The sequence below is a fragment of the Meles meles genome, chromosome 10 (genome assembly GCF_922984935.1).
Source record: "Meles meles chromosome 10, mMelMel3.1 paternal haplotype, whole genome shotgun sequence".
NCBI classification, from domain to species: Eukaryota; Metazoa; Chordata; class Mammalia; order Carnivora; family Mustelidae; genus Meles; species Meles meles.
The window spans coordinates 59,597,472-59,617,412 of NC_060075.1; the positions used below are offsets into that span (position 1 = coordinate 59,597,472).

At 35.8% G+C, this 19,941-nt stretch overlaps 1 long non-coding RNA gene across 1 annotated transcript; it reads left to right on the top strand.

The window, feature by feature from the left end:
• Positions 1-3,797: 3,797 nt before the first annotated feature.
• Positions 3,798-9,898, top strand: LOC123951990. The gene is made up of 3 exons (XR_006820549.1): positions 3,798-3,935; positions 8,947-9,122; positions 9,821-9,898. It is a non-coding gene; the product is annotated as an uncharacterized LOC123951990 (long non-coding RNA).
• The last annotated feature ends 10,043 nt before the right edge of the window (positions 9,899-19,941 follow it).

The window sequence follows — 19,941 nt, forward strand, 5'->3', positions numbered from 1 at the left end:
TATATGTTGGGAATTCTAATGATAGTCTCCTTTTTCCTCTTATGTCCTTTCATTTTTCTTTGTAGAAAGGAAATAGGAATTATTAAAAGCAAAGAGTGGGTCCCATTTATTTCTTTTATCTATAGGACTATGAAAAACACAAACCTTCCTCATAGGTCCCTAGTTAAGTGGTCCTCTGGTATATCTTAAAGTGTTTTCTATATTAAAACTACGTATACTCTCAGAATTATGTCCTAGACATTATTTGTGATCCAATGGAGTAGCTAATATAACAAAAGAATAAAGGGTCCCTCAAGTGCTTCTTTTTTTAATTTCCACTTAATCCACTCCTCTGCTAGTGAAGCGATTTGGAGAAGTCTCAGTGAATCAGTGCTTAACCATTGACAGCCTTCATATATTGTAGCAACCCACAAAATATAAAACTCTCAAACTCTCAGTCAATGTCTCAGTCTTACATCAAAGAATTAGGTCTTACCCATTTTTTTTTTTTTTTTTTTTTTTTTTTTTTTTTTAAAGATTTTATTTATTTATTTGACAGAGAGAGATCACAAGTAGACAGAGAGGCAGGCAGAGAGAGAGGGAGGGAAGCAGGCTCGCTGCTGAGCAGGGAGCCCGACGCGGGACTCGATCCCAGGACCCTGAGATCATGACCTGAGCCGAAGGCAGCGGCTTAACCCACTGAGCCACCCAGGCGCCCCAGGTCTTACCCATTTTTTGGCTATTGACAAATGAAGATTTTTCTGGTTAGTGAAAAATTTAAGTCAAAGTTTTTTTTTTAAATTTCTGAAGTAGTTGTGTGATAAACTAAGAAAGCACAAGATAAAATATTTATTGTGACTTTATTAGAATTGTTTATTAAAATGTACATTAATATCCCCATGGTCAAATATGTTTTCAGTTCCAAAAATGAGTAATGGTAGTAAATTAATCTGCATTGTAAAATATGACAAGGTTGGCTTATGCTACCTAGAGACTTGTAAATCAAGGGTGTATCCACTGCATGGGTAAGTTTTTATGTCAGTTAAGAATTGTATTTGGCTACCAATGATAGACTGCTGAATAGAATAATTTAAATGTATATTGTTTTATTTTTGTCCATCAATGAAAAGTATGGAGACAGGCAGTTACTGATATCTGTTGAGTAGCGTGGAAGTGTCAAGGGATCTTGGATGAGTTTCTAAGCCATCCACTCATGGTCCCCAAATGGCTGCTGGACTTCAAGACTTTAAAACTAGGTTTTCGGAAAGAAAGAAGAGGGAAATGTAAAGTAAAGCAGCACCTGTTAAGTTAATGAAACTTTTCCAAAATTCTCATCCAATGCTTTATTATGCCTTGCTTGTAAGATATGCTTACACTTAATTGAGCATCCTCTGAGCAAATGAATTTGAAAAATGTATTTTTAGCCAAGTCCATTGTCTGCTCTCACTATCTCTCTATCCTCTCATACAAATGAAGGAGTAAAAACATGGATATTATGCTGGTAGTGAAGAGTAACTGATATGTATATGTTACATTTCAGGACCCTCCTAGTTGCTTCTTTTGAGTTAGTCATGCAAAGCAAATGGGAAGAGACAAAACTTCATCGATTACCACCTTTGTTATAGCAACCTGAGTTTCATCTCCCATTATTAATGGAGCAGTATTTAAACTAAACTCTCCATGGTAGTGGGGTGGTGTGGATAGGGTCATACCGGGAAACTTTGGTATAGGACAGAACCTTGGCATTTGAGATTTTCATTGTTCAAGAGCAACCTTGAGGATCCATCACATACAATGTCATATCAGTTTTAGCCTTCTTCACAACAAGAGGTAAAAAATTTCCTTACACCAGAAGGTGTATTAGTTTTCCAGGCCTGCCATGGTAAAGTGCCACATACTAGGTGGATAATAATAGAAATTTATTGTCTCACAGATCTGGATGTTAGAAATCCAAGATATTGATAGGTTAGTTGTGAGAGACAGTTTGTTCCATGCCTCACTTCTGGTGATTTTCTGGAAATCTTTGATTTTCCTTGGATGGTAGATGCATCACCCTTATCTCAGCCTTTATCTCTAAAGGTGTTCTGTCTTTATCTTCATGAAATCCAAATTTCCTCTTTTTATGAGGACACTGAATTAGGGGCTAATGACTTCACCTTAACTTAACTATGTCTGTGAAGACTTTATTTCCAAAAAAGATTGTATTCTGAGATACTAGAGGTTGGGACATGAGCATATCTTTTGAGGGGACATATTTCAACCCATTACTGAGTGTATGCAAATTACTTAGAAAATGAACCTGCGGCATCCACATTATGACACTTTTTCTCTTCTTCCGCTTTATCAGGGCATTTTAGATTGTAGGCATATTTAAGAATTTGCTTTTAGTTTATAGTGCTTTTTTAGCTTTTGGATTTATTTTTATTTTAACTTTAATTTAATTAAATTAATTAAATAATTAAATTAATTTAATTAACATACCATGTTAAATTAGTTTCAGGTGTGCAATATAGTGATTCAACAACTCTATGTATTACTCAGTGCTTATCAAGATAAATATACTCATGGGGCACCTGGGTGGGTCAGTCACTTAAGTGTCTGCCTTTGGCTCAGGTCATGACCTCAGAGTTCAGGGATCAAGTCCCTCGTCAGGCTTCCTGCTCAGCATGGTTTTTTCCTCTCCCTCTGTCCATAGCCTGCTCATGCTCACTTTTGCTCAATCGATCTCTCTCAGATGAATAAATCTTTTTAAAAAAATAAGTATACTCATAGTGGTGTATTTAAGAATTTTTAAGGGTCTACTTAATAGCATACATTGGAAATACTCCTTTAATATATTATCATGAAAATATATAATATATCTGAGTCATAGCTGAATTGTTCTTAAATCTGAAATACATTTTTAACATTATGTCTGTTTAATCACTTTTCACTGCAACAGCTCATTTTTCTCAACACTTTTTTAGGAATAACAACTTTTTTTTTTTTTAAATCTCAAAACACACTGAAAACAATACACTGAATCAGCAATATAATTTCAGGAAAAGACACACCACTTACTTAACACAGTAGTTTCTTCAATTTGTCATAGCCTTAAGGAAAAGGAAATTCTTATCTGGAGGGTTGGATTATGTCCACCAAAATGATAGGTTCAGTTCTAAACTCTAGTACCTGTGAATATGAGCTTATTTGGAATAGGTTCTTTGCCTGTGTAATCAGGTTATGAGGGGAATCATAACGGAGGTTGAATGCTTATCCAATGACTGATACCATCTTAAGAAGAAGGAAATTTGTATAGAGAGAGAAGGCCATGTGAAGACAAGTAGAGATGGGAATGATGTATCTATGAGCCAAAGAATGCCAAGGATTGCCAGCAATCACCAGAAGCTACAAGAAAAGCATGGAACAGATTCTCCCACAGAGAATTCAGATACTTGCCAAGACTTTTGGACTTGATTTTGGACTTTTGGCTTTCAGAGCTATGAAAGAATAAATTTGTTTCAAACCACCCAGCTTGTGATAATTTGTTATGGCAGCCCAAGAAAATTAATGTATCCAGCATATCCCATTTTGATAACAAATGGCTGTCTAAAGATAAGCTCCAACTGCCACCCCTTATCCAATCTTATCCAATCTCTTCGGTCCTTGGTGAGTAAAATAAACTTCATTACAATTTATATCAAACTTTATTTTATGTTCATATTGTTGTTTATTATGTACATAAATTTGTTTTCTTTGTTCACAAGTTTATATATGTATTCCAATCTATGAAAATTGAGTATTTTGGTTGAGATAATTTCCTTGTAAAATTAATGACTTTTGTTTTTGCTTGATGGCTTTTCACTTTAGAGCAAGGGTTTCAGGAGAAAAAAGAAAATTATTAAATGAGACATCACCATTACTATGATTCTTACTGTCACAGCATGAGTAAAGAAAGTATTTCCAGCAAGGATAAGGTAAGTGGGTATGTTGGTTTCCTGGGACAATAATACAGTAGTCCCCCCTTATTCACAGTTTTGTTTTCTGTGCTTTTATTTTCTCAAGGTCAATTGCAGTCCAGAAATGCATGATCCTCCTCCTGAGCATACATAACCTGACAAACGTCACTTAGCACTACATCATAATGCTCACGTCATTCACTTCACTTGTCTCCTCACATAGACATTTTATTGCTCACTTCATCACAAGAAGGGTGAGATCAATACAAGGTATTTTGAGAGGGATCACATTTGTACAACTTTTTAACAATATATTATTATAATTGTCCTATTTTATCTTATTGTGCCTAATTTATAAATTAAACCTTATCATAGGTATGTATGTATAGAAAAAGACACTATATGTGGGGTTTGGTCCTGTCCATGATTTCAGGTATCCACTGGGGATCTTGGAATGTATCCCTTCCATGGATAAGGGGGGACAACTGTAATGCATTATTGGAAACAAGTATAGTTATTCATATAGTTTTTAAAAATACATGTAAAGAGGGAGAGGAAGCATGTGAATTTTGGGGAGGAAAGAAAAGAGCAAAACAGGAAATGAGGGAAAATAGAGTTGTGGAAAAAAGGCTGTGGGGAAGAGCAAAGGGAGAAATACTTGAATGTATTTTTTTCCATCATTCTTGCTCTCTGATACTTTATTACTAGTCTTCAGCTGTATTCGTCAGATTTTTGTGCAATTTTTCAGATTTATCCTTTAGACTTTCATTTTTAATTGATTATTTATCATTAAAATATGATTGTTATTCCCCAATTATCCTTCGAGTGTTCATTGCACTTATCACCTTTTAGCAAGATTTGTAATTTATTTATTTATTATCTTTGTTTTAGCCTGCTTTTGCTGCCCCCCAGTGCAGAAGTTCTCCAAACTCAGGCACCTTAGTCACTTATAAATTCCATGACTCTAAGGCAGTCTCTGGCCTACCATAGGTGGTCAGTGGTTATTTACTTACTTTAATGAATGAATATATTTTCTTTAAAATTAATCATCTATTTTAGTTTCAGGACTTCTTTTGTAATCATTCACCTTGTATTTTGTATACATTTGTAATAGTTGCATATTGGACAAGGAGCTTGGTGACTTGTGTGTTCTCATTTTATCATTTGACCTGGAATTTTGCACACTTAAATGGAAGTTGTTGTTGCCTGACCTAATGTTGCCTCCTAAAATACGTCTATAGCATAGTGTAGTAAGATGTTAACACATCTCAGTGAAACACATCTGCTCTACTGTTGTCTCCAACTCCTGGTCTCTTCAAACTTTTAAAACTGTCATAGATTACTGGAAACACGACTGCATTTGAAATTAGTTCAATAAAACAGTAGTTGCAGATGCTCCATTAAGGGTTTAAAAACAAAATTGTCAGCCAAAGAAAATGGCTTGTAAATGTCTGGCCATCACTCCAGTGCTGCAGAAGTAAGTTTTCTGGCAATGAGGGAAGTGGGGCTCCCTGCTTGCTGACACATAAATGACTAAATTGGAGAGATTTCTTAGTCTGTCTGCTAACCAGTGGTGTGGATATGTAACTGGATGCTGGCATTACAGTGCAGTTGTAGGTAAAAGTCCAGAAGGTGATGAAAGACAATCTACGGTAATAGAATTGGAAGAACTCAGGGGATTGGATTAACCAGGTACAGTCTTTCTGCTCCCTCTTTTTCAGTTGTATAACCATTTTTCTACAGTCTAGAAAGTATAGGGCGATGCTTTCCAATTTAATTGATGGCTTAGTCTGGCATAAGTGATTCCACATGGTGGTTGACAAATGGCTCTTGGGTTAACCTCCCTCCTTTTGTTTAAGAAATAGACAAACCCAACACGACTTTCTCTTTTCTCACTAGCACTATCACTTGCACATCAATTTATCTATTTTAGATGAAATTTTAGATATTTCACAAACTGATGAAACTTTTTGTTCCTGGTTTTGGGGGAAATTGCAACATCATAAACAGAGTTTTCTTGTATTCTCAGTCATTGAGTTGATGGATGGTTAAAGGGAAAAGCAGCATCCTGGGTTTTTCAGAGGCATGTCTATGCTTCAGTCAGATTATATGGTGGCTTGCAGTGTTACTATACTAGTATCCCTTTACACAAGAAAAATTTCTTTTAAATCACAATATCAATTTGGGGTTGCTCAGGGATTTAATAGAAAGGTTTGGAATATGGCAGTGGTAATATATACTCAAAAGGTGAAAAATTCTCAGCTAGAGGCTAGTTCAATATGCTCACTCATCACATTCCATTTTTGTTCATGTGAAACAAAGACATAGAACTAAATGTAAGTTAAAGCACTGGATTGAACAATCAGGCTTAAAAAAAAAGGTACCAAATCTCAACTTACTGCTGTCAAGTCACAGGCTTAATCTTGACATAGTCTTTGTTTAATACATATTTCTGATTATGTTACTTGCAAAACTCACAGGCAAAAATATGCTGAATGACAAACAGTGTTGATATCCTTCACATATATGACATATTTCATCCAAAAATCACCATGTACTACATCATTAACCAGTTAATTTTATATAAACTATTGATTAAGATATTCTGAAATTACCAGGAATTAGACAAAGATAATTGAGCAGAAACAAAGTTAAAAATTTCTTTCATCTGTTGGGTCTAGGTTGGAGACATGACTTTTACAATATTCTTGGGGTAATGCACAGTTTAGGATTTATATAGGCTATGATCTTCAGCTGGGGACAGCTGATACTCATATACACCACTGAAGCCAAGTGGTGAGATGGTACATTGCATCCAAGATACTTCGGTGAGTGAGTAGGCTCTAGACTTTGTGGCTTGCTTTCTTGATACTGGAGGAGACACCACACATTGTTTGGAAGTTGAGTCCAAACCGGAATTCCACTAGATGTCCTATCCTGCCTCTGTGTGGTCCTGGATGACCCACTTTTGCTTGAAGAAGCTGTGGGAAATTTGGTATGTCTACCTTCGGTTTAAAGGCTACTCCTGGGTGGTCCTTAGTGGTTAAGAGAGATTGATTGTGAGGCCATCATAAGAGATTCAGAGAAGTTCAAGAATCTGGACCTGGACAAGATCCAGTCTATTAAGAATGATGATTCCTCCTGAGTGTCTCAGTATATAATTTGGAAGAACTAGAGTAGTTCTAATATATCAAGATATAGAGATCCCACCAAACATGCATCACCAACTCTGCTGCCAAACTTTGTTAACATCTTACACGGCCAAACTCAAGGCACCAGGTTTTCAGATTGAGCAATAACTCGGTTGTGCCACGGCAGGTGGTTAGAACTTTCTAGGAATTGCCTTATGGCTAGGCAGACACAAAGAAATTTGCTTTAATATAGTTTAGTCCAATGGCTTCTCTAATAATATCAACTCTTAATTATATATACATTAATAAGAAGAACTGAGTCTGGATGATATAAAAATCATTTCTGTTTTACATGGAAAATACTGTAGTGTCATGGAATGAACATGTGCTCTGGAGACAACCAATCCTGGCTTTCAGTACCCACTCTGCCATTTTAGTCTCTGACAGAGAGTGACTGGCTGAGACTTGAGACATTGTCATCCCAAAAGACAGTATATACAGAAATTATCAAGAAATATTCAAAAAGGTGTTCAGACACCTTTGTATGTATTAATCTTTAGGAAAAAAGTAACAACATTTCAAAGATAAAAAGAGTGCAATAGCAAAATCATGGAGTTTGGGATTGGAAAGTTTTGGGTTGATGCTGGGTTAATTTTTTACCTGTAACCTGAATCAGGGATCTTCACATATAAATGAAGTAAATATTATGTACCCTGTGGAATAGTTACACAGACTAGATGTTAAGTGCCTAGCAGGATGTCTAACACATTTTAGGTGCTAAATCAGTGCTAGCTTATATTTCCTCCTTTTTCCGCTTTATAGCCTCCCATGGCTACTTGGGGCCTCTGTTGGCAATAAAATATTGAGCATATAAAGTGGGGGTATGGACCATTCTCACAATTTTTTTTTAATATCAAGAAAGGGAAAATAGAAGGTTTGTGCTCTTGCCATGGAATCCACAATATACAAGTCTCAGGCAAGAATCAAGAAACAGAAGGTCCCAAGAAGATCCTGCATCTCTTGTGACATGGGCATTATAAACTCCAGTGAGGGTTCTTGGTTTTTACAACTCCTATGGAGTGAGTCCTCAGCAGAGCTCTGGGAGCAGTATTTTTGCTGGTATCTTGACAAGAATTTGACCATCTTACAGCTGCCTCTCTCCTGGTTCAAGAGTCCAAAACACTGAGGTTTTCATTGTTCTGGAGACTGACATCATAGGAAGTAAAACCCACAGTTGCACCTGAACTTCAGTTAGCAGCACAAGGAGTAATATGGCTTCTTAGGGGAGCCGCAAGCAAAGAGTAGAGCTTCTGGAGAAGAAGGGACCATTTAAATTAACACAATAAGAATAATAAAAACATTTCAGGACATTCACAGTGAAGTGTCTGTGTGCACATATATATACTTTTTTATCTTGGATTACAGACATGATTTTAAATTAAAAATTAGGTGAAGTGAGGGCAAGTGTAAGTCCCATTGTGATACGAAAAGCAGAAGAAATATCTGAAAGCATAGAAAAAAACATAAGTAGAAGAAATATGAAAGAAAAAAAAAGACTGCAGGGAAAGTGGAGGAAATGATGAAGGGATAAAGCGCCTCCCTAGGAAAAGTAAATGACATATTGTTTCCACATCTCAGTAGAAAAATCTGTGCTTGTGCTGTCCATAGAATTCCAGACTCATATTCTTCATTTGACATTAATTCTTCATTTGACATTCAACTTGAATGGGTAGCAATCATTTCAAACTTAACAGATCCAAAACTGAACTTTTGATCCTATCCTGGCCCAATTTTACTTGCATAGTCTTCTATACCTTTGTTAATGGAGACCCCCTGTATCAAGTTGTTGAAATTTTAAAAATCTTGGATTGCTTTTGACATGTCTCTGTCTTTCACAGATCTGATTGAGCAACACATTTTGTCAGCTACACCTGTGCTGAATTTGTTCATGTCTAACGTATCCACTGGCATTGTGTTGAGAATGATTATCATCTCTCACTCGCTCAGATGATTTCAGTAGTCTACCAACATATCTCTCTTTCCCTCTTCTTAACACCTGGAGGAATCCTCTTAAGTAAGTTAGTTCATGTCATTCCACCAATAAACCCTTCAGTAGCTTTCTTCCTCACTAGGAACCAAAGTCCTGGCCATGACCCATAGGACCTTATGTGAATTGCCCTTTCTGCCTATCCCCACCTTCTTATCCTGCCCACAACCTAGGGGCCACACTTTATTATGACTCTTTACTCACTGTTTTAACTCCATTGGTCTCCCTTATTTCTTAAACATGCCATGTATTCACCCTCTTGGAATTTTCTCCCATTGGGTATCAACATGCTTTGCACCCTTCCCTCCATTAACCTATTTAAACTTGCAGACCTCCTTTGCTTTGTGTCTCCATAACAAATATCATCATCTAATGTAATATCTGTTTTACATATTTACCTTGCTTGCTTCCTATCTCTTATCCCTACCTTACCCCTAGCACTAAAACTTCATTATTGCAGAAATTTATTGTCTGATCTGTTCACTGTTTCATCCTCAGGAATGACAGTAGAAACTGTCACATAGTGTTGGTTGAAATTTACTGATTGTGGTAGAAGTTAGTCAATGCCTGATGGATCATTTCTGGAGTGGTGTTGTGGGAGTTAGTCCGCGGGTCCACTTGAAGTCTACTCTACTGCCTTGCCAAAATTTGGTAAGTGCTAACAGTTGTCCTCACCATCTTTACTAAATTCATCTTGAGTCCCTTCTTTACTCTTTTTCCCACAGTAGGCCCTAACTGGGGGACTGAGTTTTGATCACTGAATATGAATACATCTTCTGATTGAGCCTATTTGGAGATTCAAGGTAATAGGAGACTTTCTTATTATTCATAAGCTACCAGTGTTTTATAATAACAGACTAGAAATATCATGTAAAAAGCTTGCCATAAAATTGTAACTACTTGAACGTTAGAGATCACCCTTCTGGTAGCTATTGAGCCATACTGAAAGTCAGGTGAGATTTGAGAAGCAAGCCTGATTAAGACAAAAGAAAGGAGCAAATATACAACAGTGGGCATGAGATACGAAACATTACTGGAGGGGTGATCAAAATAGTAGTAAAATAATGAAGTATTTGTACAGACAATTTTATGGCAACAAATCTGAAAACCTTATAGACAACAAAGATGCCTCTGTAACAAAATTTAAATTTCTCACATTAACTCAAGAGAAGGTAAAAGACATAAGCCAGTGATCATAAAAGTGATTGAGGAGTTAAAAAATTTGCCATTAATAAAAGCCACTGAGACCCCAGATTTTCATGAGTGCTATCAAATCTTTGGGAAAAAAATAGATAAATTCCATGTTATCTAATCTAGTATAATCCATTGGAAAAAATCCTTAATATAAAACCTCATGAAATTAACAACAACAAAAATACCCACGTGTAGCTTAATCTTACATACAAATGCAGATGCAAAAATCTTTAGAAAATAAGAGATATTTTAATATTTATAACCTTTTAATATAATTATATCAATCTACAAAATTAGTCTTATGGTAATATCAATACATCTTGAAAAAATGTATATCATTTAAGTAGGAATAACTATACAATAGGACAAAATAATTCCCCTCAAACCAAAACTATCATTCTAGTTATAAAACTCTCATTTGCAATTAATATAAAAAATGAGATGGAAATTTCTACTGCTGTCAATGTTTTAGAATAGTGAGTTCAAAAAAATTGAAGTCAGTATAAACACTGGAAAATACAATTAGTTTCCTAATGAAAATATTGTATGCCTAGAATTCTTAAGATTCTAATTAAAATCAAGGGAAATTTTCAGTAAGATAATTTTTTAAAAACATAATCTTTTTGTAAAGATAGAGACAAAGTAAACATGTAAAGATCAACGCTTTTATTTATATTATCTGTAGGCAAATGACAATACACATTGAATATCTATTTACAATAAACAATATTCTTACAGGTAACTTTAGGAGGAAAACCTCAGGTATATATAAAAATATCTATGAACCTTACTGAAGGACATAAAACAATATTTGAACTATGGAAAAATGTGATCTTAGATGAGAATTTAATTTAGTAGAAGATGAGAAGGTAATTTAGTAAAAATTTAGTAAAAATGCCAATTGTTCAAAATATTCTATAAATCTGAGCAGTTTCTAAATAGAACTTCATCAAGGTTGATTCTAGAATTGGATACAATGACATAAAAGTTTTCTTGGAAAAATATATATCTGCAAAGAGCCAAGAGAAGTTTCATGTAGAAGAATGAGAAACTAGGAAACTTTGCTTTACACATTATTTATCACTATAAAGTTACTGTAATCAAATCAATATGGTATTAATCCTATGGAGCCATAAAAAATGGAGAATCTAGAAAATAGATGTCTGTGTATGAAAGTTTTATATATGGCACATTCAATGGGAAAATAGTTACTTATTTTATAAATAGGGCTGCCAATTAGTTCTTTACCCAGAAGGAAACTAAGTTGGGCCCATTCTCACTGTACAGGCTGATCAATACTGTAGCCACTATACATAAGTGCTATTTAAATATAAGTTAATTAAAATTAAATTTTAAAATTGTGTTTCTCAGCTATATAGTCATGTGTTAAAGTGCAGCCAGTGTCTACTTTATCAGGCAGTGCAGATTATAGAAGATTTCCATCTTTGTAAATTTATAAATTTGTAAATTGGACAGCACCAATTTCCCCTTTCTCTCCTTATGCATGTAACATTTGCTGTATAATATTTAACATTTATATGTATACATATACATATAAATATGAACTAAAATATGTCCTTAAATATATATGTGAATAGGTACATTTAAGTGTTCCCAATTCATTTAAAATTTAAATATGAAACACTTAGAAGAAAATCATCAAGGCTACATAGACAATATAGGAGTTGAGGGGAAACTTGATAACATGACCAGAAACCCAGAAAAAAATAAAGAGATGTATTTGACATTAAAAAATTATAACTTCTGTATGTGCCTAGATACCAGTATCAGCTGGAGTTCTTAACTGAAAACAAAAGCATCTATTTTAGGTATATGTTGCAGAAAAAAAAAATGAATTGGAAGGAGCTATGCTCACTACTGAGATAGCCAGAAAAACAGTTTGGAAGAGAAAACACCTAAACCTCATTGAGAGACTACTTTTAAGAAGATACCACTGCTACTTCCTTCGGACATCAATACCACAGCTATTGTCTCAACTTGATTATTTCCATGTTGAAGTAAAGTGCAGGTGAATCTGATAGGAGGAGGCTGGGGCCTATTCTCTTGTCCTAGCTGCAAGGCAGCATGTGAAGACATGTTTCTGTTTTCTAGTTGAAGGGACAAGACTCATAAGTGAGAAGTTCTCACCTAGAGTAAAGGTGTTCGGTATTTCCTGAAGGAACCACAAGCATGACAAATGTCCAGCACACTAACATAAAGTCAGCAGACAAATGATCGAATGACGGTGGGACCACTGCAACCCAGATGAAGATGAATGTTTAATGTTTCTATAATGTAGAAAAGGTCCCTACAAATTGTAAAGAAAAAGATACACTATCCGATAAAAAAAAGCACATCAAGGATATGAAGAGGGAATTCACAAAAGAGTAAATGCAAATTTTCCAAAGTTAAAATAACAATGAAGTGGCACTTTATTGAGCAGACTGACAAAATTTGGAAGTTTTCATAAACCTGCTGGTGGGCTGTGAATGAAATGGTATATTCTTTGCTACTGGATTATAAATTAGTCTCCCCTTTTTAGAAGACAGTTTAACAATGTAAAATTTAAAATAACCAGTCTTAAAAGCAACCCCATTCCTTAGAAGTAAAAGCACCTCCAGATAAAGATATATATATATATATATATATATATATATATATATATATATGGATGCTTATTGTCCTTTTTTTGTGGAGGCAAAAGACTGAAACTATGAACGGACTGTGGTTTAAAAAAAATGCAGGATACATTTACACTATGAGCTGTTAAAAAAGTGTTAAAAAAGTGAGATAAAATATGTTACTTCTCCTGGAGTTATTCTGACAATGACTTATTGAGTGAGAAAAAGTAAGATGTGGAGAACCAAACAGAACAACACACAAAGCACACTGTGAGAAACTGGAGACACTGAGTTTTTAACAAGAATCACAATGGGTTGTGGACATGAACGAGGGTAAACTGATGCCTGTGAAGAAGGGGAACAGAGAAGTGGGGAGGCTAACGGAAAAAAGAAACAAGAGTTGCAAGTTAAAAACATAATGATGAGCACTGGGTGTTACATGCAACTAATCACTGAACACTACATCAACAACGAGTGGCTTACTATATGTTGGCTAACTCAACATAAAAAAAAAAATAATAATTTAAAAAATAGCCAAAACTCTCATTATGGAAAACTGCTTCTGTGAATTATATGTATACCTATTTCAAGAGAAATTATAAAGGAGTTTAGGTTTCTAAACTTCAGACGTGTCTAAAATATAATCAGGTGAAAAATAACACATAATATTACAAAGTAATATGTAGAGAATGATTCCATTAAAAACCAAGTAAACAAGTGTGTGTGTGTGTGCGCGTGCACACCTATTAATACTGGTTTCTTCAGAAAAGATAAAATTGGAAAGTAAAGAGTGATTGTACATATAGTCATCCTAATTCTGAAATTCAAACATAGTTTCAAATTAAAAATATACGTTAACATCCTGGAATGTATTATAAAGGAATAAGCTCTATTTGATTCAGAGAATAATTGGAAAACATCAAGTAAGAGCGACTAGTTTGGGATAGCCTTGCTAAGGAGAATATCTAAGCTGGGACCCGAAGGATAACAATAAGCTGTATTGTAGAGGACCGGACAAAGAATGTTTTCAGCGAGTCCACTGGCCTGACAGCTCCTCTGCAGGGCAGGAAGGAAGCCAGGACACCTGCTGTGTTGGGAGCAAGTGGGTGGGTTGTGTGAGTTAAGGTTAGAGAGGCAGGGCCTTGTAGACCCCTGCTAATAAAAATTGGGTTGTAGACCACCTCTCCTCAGCAAATAAGTAGGTACTTAAATTTAAAACCTTTGTAGCAACTTCACAGTGCTGAGGCTCCAACACGAGATTATCAGTTCAGGTATTTTCAGACTTGCTTGGTACATTTCATGTTGCAGATTGCTGCTGGTCATGTGCAGCAGGCCCACATCTCAGTCCATGATGAATTAGAACAAGGCAAAAACAAAACCAAATTCATCCTCTCCACAGGTGGGTAGAAAAGTCTGCTGTAAACTGGGAAGAGATATTTTGTTGTTCTTAGAGTAGTGGGAGACCACTGAAATTTTTAAAATGAAATGAGCCTTTAGGGGAGGCTGAGTGACTCAGTTAAACAGCCAGCCGACTCTAGATTTTTGGCTCAGGTCATGATCTAGGCATCCTGGGATGGAGCCTTGAGTTGGCTCTGTACTCAGCAGGGAGTCTGAGGATTCTCTCTCTCCCTCTGCCCATGCTTGCTCTCTCTCTCTGTCTAAAAACAAAACAAAACAAAACAAACAATAAAAGCCAAAAAGATAAATTAAAAAGAAATGAGCCTTTATATATGTTTTACAAAAAAATAAAATCCTTAGTTTAGAACTAGAGTTAACGCAGCTTAACTCACTGTGCAGAGTGGATTGGAAAGGATCAAGGGTTAAAAAGAGGAGACCTTGTGGTGTAGGTAGGAGATGATGCCACTGGACTGGGTGGCGGCAGCTTTATAGGGGAATGGAAGAGGAAGAGTCAGGAGGAAACATACGTGACTTCTGATTTCTTTCTTTTGCCTTAGGAACTGGAACCTTACGATAATAACTATGGAGATAAGGGATAATAATAAGAGAAGAAGAATTTGAAGGTAAAAATCAAGAGTTCTGTTTCAAACAGATTTAAATTTGAAGTGTGTATTACAAACCATGTGAAAGCACAACTCCTCAGATCTGGAATTAAACAGCACGGTTTGGGGCTTTATGGCATGTAGATAAAGCGTGAACAACGGTTTGCTCAGGGCTGTCTCCATTGGAGTATTGAAAATCCCAAGTCCTGGGAATCCTCTCAGTCCTTGGCAGACTGGGGCAGTTGTTCACCCTGTATAGATGCTATTTATACCATGGGATTGGAGAAGAGCAACCTAGGAGATCACACTCAAGGACTGAACCAGGCAAATTCTAGGAGGAAAGAGAATCTTAGAAGGCTGGAATTAGTGAGGTAGGGAAGCAGGAACAGAAAAGTGTCAAATACCTGGTACCAAGGGAAGAGAGGATGTCAACCAAAGAAAGCTAATGAATGTCATGTAAAAAGAAGACAGAATAGTAGATTTGGCAAGACGGTGGTCACAGACGACCTTAACAAGAAAAGACTGTTGAGAGTGACGGGGGAAGACTGCAGTGTTATATGTTAAAGAAACCAGTATGGCAGAAAGGCAGAGAACAGGCTTAGCATGTGCTAAAAAAAAAAAAAAAAAAAAAAAAAAAAAAAATCACCCCAGCAACTCTGAAATGAAGGGGTAGGGAATGGGCAGTATTTAAAATAGGCTGGAGAGAGTATGAAGGGTTGTTTATGATTCAATGTTAGAAAGTTGAATCTGCTGTAGGAGTGCTGGGGATTTGCCAGCATGGGTGTCCATATGAAGATTTCAGCATAAATTTAAAGTGGGGTTTCTTTTTTTCCTTCCTACTTGGTGATCTACAATTATGTTCAGCCTCTCAGAAGCTGGCATGAGAAAACTTTTACAATGGATTCAACTAATATATCCCTTTTCCAGGGGAGGTTGCTAGAGAAAACAAAAGGCAAGCAGTAATTAAAAGGGAATAATTTCAATTAGAAAACATGGACCCGAGGCCAGGTAAAAGCGGGAACAGGACACAGAAATAGGTGAAAAGCAGAGCGAGGGTTTTGGATATTTCACTGGAGTTGAAGAATGCAAGCTGAAACAACAGCGGGTGGCAACCAGAGAAAAGAGTGATTGATTTTAAGATTTCACGTGCAGTGAGTTACTGCTGTTGCGATGTCAGCTCCACTGGCTGGGAAAGGGGTGGACGAACAGGTGATTAGAGGTGAGGAAGGGAAGGATCTGTCAGTCAGGTGAAATGGTTCATCCACATGAATTCTGAAGTCACCAGGAATGATGGCGTGAATAAGAATGGAGAAGAGGAAGAAAATGAGTCCGAAGCAAATTTGAAGGAGTGGCTGAGTCAATACATGAGAATAAGGTGTAGTGGGTGATTTTTGTCTGATGGTGCAAGCTTCAAATAGGAGGGAGTCATGCACACCAAAGTCCTTCCCTTCTGGTCCTACGGTATATGGGGTATGATAGAAAAAAACCAATTTGCTTTAGACTGATGCAAGGAAAGTGATGTTGTTAGGACTTAAGAAGTTAAATATTCACAGAAGAGTTTGAAGTGATAAGAGAATCTCATATTGATTACATAGTTTGAAGGGTCCAGTACAAAATGGAAATGTACTAAATCATGTCCAAAAATCAGTTACATGTCACGATGGTGACACATGAACATTTACATCAAACACAAGCCCTTGTAAGTGTGGCGTCCTGTATGGCTGTACAAGTCGCCACTACATTTTTTTTGGAATTTCACATGGCTAGGAAAGAGATTTGGGAGGGAGGGCAACATCTGCTCAGGTTACAAGATACTTGACATTTCTTTGTTTGGAATTACTCTGTGCATAAATGCTTTAACACTATTACCATTTAATGCTTCTAATAGATGAGGTGAGAACCATTTCCTCATTTTACAGATAAGGAACGTGAAGCCCTGGAAATTCAAGTGATTTGCCCAAGGTCACAGTAAGTAGAAGCCTTATTCTAGATCTGTGTTCCTAACTAGCAAGCTCTGTAGCCTGGCAGGGGTCCTCAGATAATTGATGGTTTGGGAGACTTAAGACCTTTGGTTGACCAAAGTGAACAGGAGTGAAAGAGGTTATAAGATTAGTCTTCATTAAATCCTTAGAGAAGGAAGAAGATTCAGCTGCAAAGTATAGTTTTTTGTTTCATTTTTCTTCCAACTATATTGACATACAATTGACATGTAAGATTTTAGGATATTCAAGGGGCGCCTGGGTGGCTCAGTGGGTTAAAGCCTCTGCCTTTGGCTCAGGTCATGATCTCAGGTTCCTGGAATCAAGCCCTGCATCAGGCTCTCTGCTCAGTGGGGAGCCTGCTTCCCCTGCTCTCTCTAGCTGCCTCTTTGCCTGCTTGTGATCTCTGCCTGTCAAATAAATAAATAAAATCTTAAAAAAAATTTTAGGATATTTAAGTATACATTGTGATGATTTGACCTACACTGTGAGAGGTTCCCTCCAATCTGACTTGTTAACACATCCATTACAATACAGCATTATCAGTTATAATTACCATGTTTTACATTAGATCCTTAGACCTCCTGTGTCCCAAGAAGATGGAACTAGGATATCAAAGAGGTATCTTCACAGAGAGATACGCTCTTTGCAACACTATTCACAATAGCCTAGATATGGAAATAAGTGTCCATCCATGAATAGGTAAAGATGTGGCATATATTTTTAAATAAATATACAATAGAATATTATTTAGCTATGAGAAAGAAGGAAATTCTGCCTTTGAGACCACAAGGATGGACCTTCAAGCATTACGTCAAGAGAAATAATCCATAGAGAGAAAGACAAATATTGCTAGATATCACATATACATGGAATCTTAAAAAAAAAAAAGTCAAACTCATAGAAATGAAAAGTAGAGAAGTGATAGCTGGGGCTTGATGGTGGGGGAAATAGGGAGAGAGTGGTGAAAGGGTATAGACTGTCAATTCTAAGGTGAAATAAGGCCCGAGGAGCTAACATAAAACACCATGGCTATAGCTGGTAACAGTAAGATACAGTTTTGATTCCCTACCATGTAAGTATTCTCAGTTATCTCTCATGTTCTGCTTTCTAAAGGAGAAAAATGCTTTCTTGGAAATGCGCTTTTCAAACAAACTGTTATTAAACAGACATAATCTGATCAAATTATTTGATGAAAGTTTGAGAAACAAAATTTGGTAAATGAAATCCTTATTGACAGAGGTGTCACAAAGAGAAAAAAAAGTCCTCACATATGGATGAATTTTTACTCATTGAAAACATACTTAGGTCCCTTGGGAAAACTTGTGATCTAATTTATTAGCACTCTGGTTCACTTTGGCTCTTTACATAAGAAACCAGTAATCCTACCAGGTACTACTTGGTTTGTAGGCAGAATTATTTTATTTATGACTAAATCTCAGTTTATTCTTTGTCTTCAGATTTTTTGACCCTGGTTTGTGTGTGAAGGATTGGGGGAAGAAAAGATGTGATTAATTTTAGTCCAACTGATTATTTACCAATGCTTTTTGAAAAAAGACACAGCTGGTTGCATGATTTATTGGCTGACGTAATCTATGTACTTACTGAAATATGAATTGATAAATGTTCTCTGCCTAAACTTTGCTTTTGTTTTAATAGGCCAATTATAAATACAAGTTTTGGTCTATTTGATGTAATCCAAGGTAGAAAACAAAGAACAAGGAGAACATTAGGCCTCCTAATGTTTTTAATGCTTTCGCTGAATTCTACCATTTCCTTTCCAGCTCTGTATTTGAGATGAGTGCATCTGTTCACACACTTGTATATCTGACACCTTGTAAAGGCCCAGCAAGATTAAAAATGAAGGAAATACACTCAGCCTCTTTCATTTGCAGCTTTAATGAAATGAGGAATCTTCAATTAATTATGTTTCTTATAATTAAGTCATAGTTTAAGTTAAAAAAGTCATAGATGAATTTTCCAAATCATTAGAATATAACAAAATACGGTGCTACTCAATGAACTTTATCACTATTTTGATGTCATTTTTATAGAATGTAAGTTTCATCTTAACTTCAAAAGTATTCTTAGGTATTGTTACAGACTCGGCTGTATTCCCTTCAAAATTCCCATGTTGAAGCCCTAACCGGAATGTTACCATGTAAGCAGATAGGACCTTTAAACAGATAATTGAGGTTAAATGAGGTCACGAGCAAGAGCCCTAATCTAAAAGGACTGGTGTGCTTTAGGAAAAGAGGAAGAGATACTGGCACTCTCTGTACACAGAGGAAAGGCTATGTGAGAACAGAGTGCGAAGGCCAAGCAGAGAGACCTCAGAAAGCTCTGCCAGCTCCTTGATCGTGATCTCCCAAACCTTCAGAACTGTGAGAAAATTAACTTATGTTGTCTAAGCCTCCCAGTCTGTAGTATTCTGTTATGACAATCCTAGCAAACTCATGCAGTTCCAGTTTTATCTTTCAGAATTTAGTGCAAAGAATAATGTACATCCATCTTTTTTTAGAACTAGTATACATGGTTTTGCATAATGTCAAATGAAGTCTTTTTAAAAAATCTATTTGAATGAAAATGGACGTGATTTCCTTACTCTGAATTTAACATGCTACTTTACATTAAAGCAGTAAAGATTTTCAGCTTTACAAATAATTTTAATCTTATCACTAATGTTTATTATGTAATATTTAGAAAATATAGAAGGATAAGAAAAAAGTAAAACAATTTCTTATCCTATTATATAAAAATAGTTACTAAAAATATTTTGACATATCAATATATCCAGTAAAAAAAAAAAGTGTGAGGACTGACTATACACTTTAATTTGTTTCTTGAATTAAAAATCAAATACATGGATATTTCTGGGTCATTAAATATACTTCATACGTACACACACACACAGTATTTTTGCAACTATGGAATCAAATTTTATTGCGTGAATTTAGCATAACTAATCTATTCTTATTGGATAATCAGATTTTCAAATATTATTTATGATTAATAGGACAAATATGATAAATTCACTCTGAAAGATAGTTTC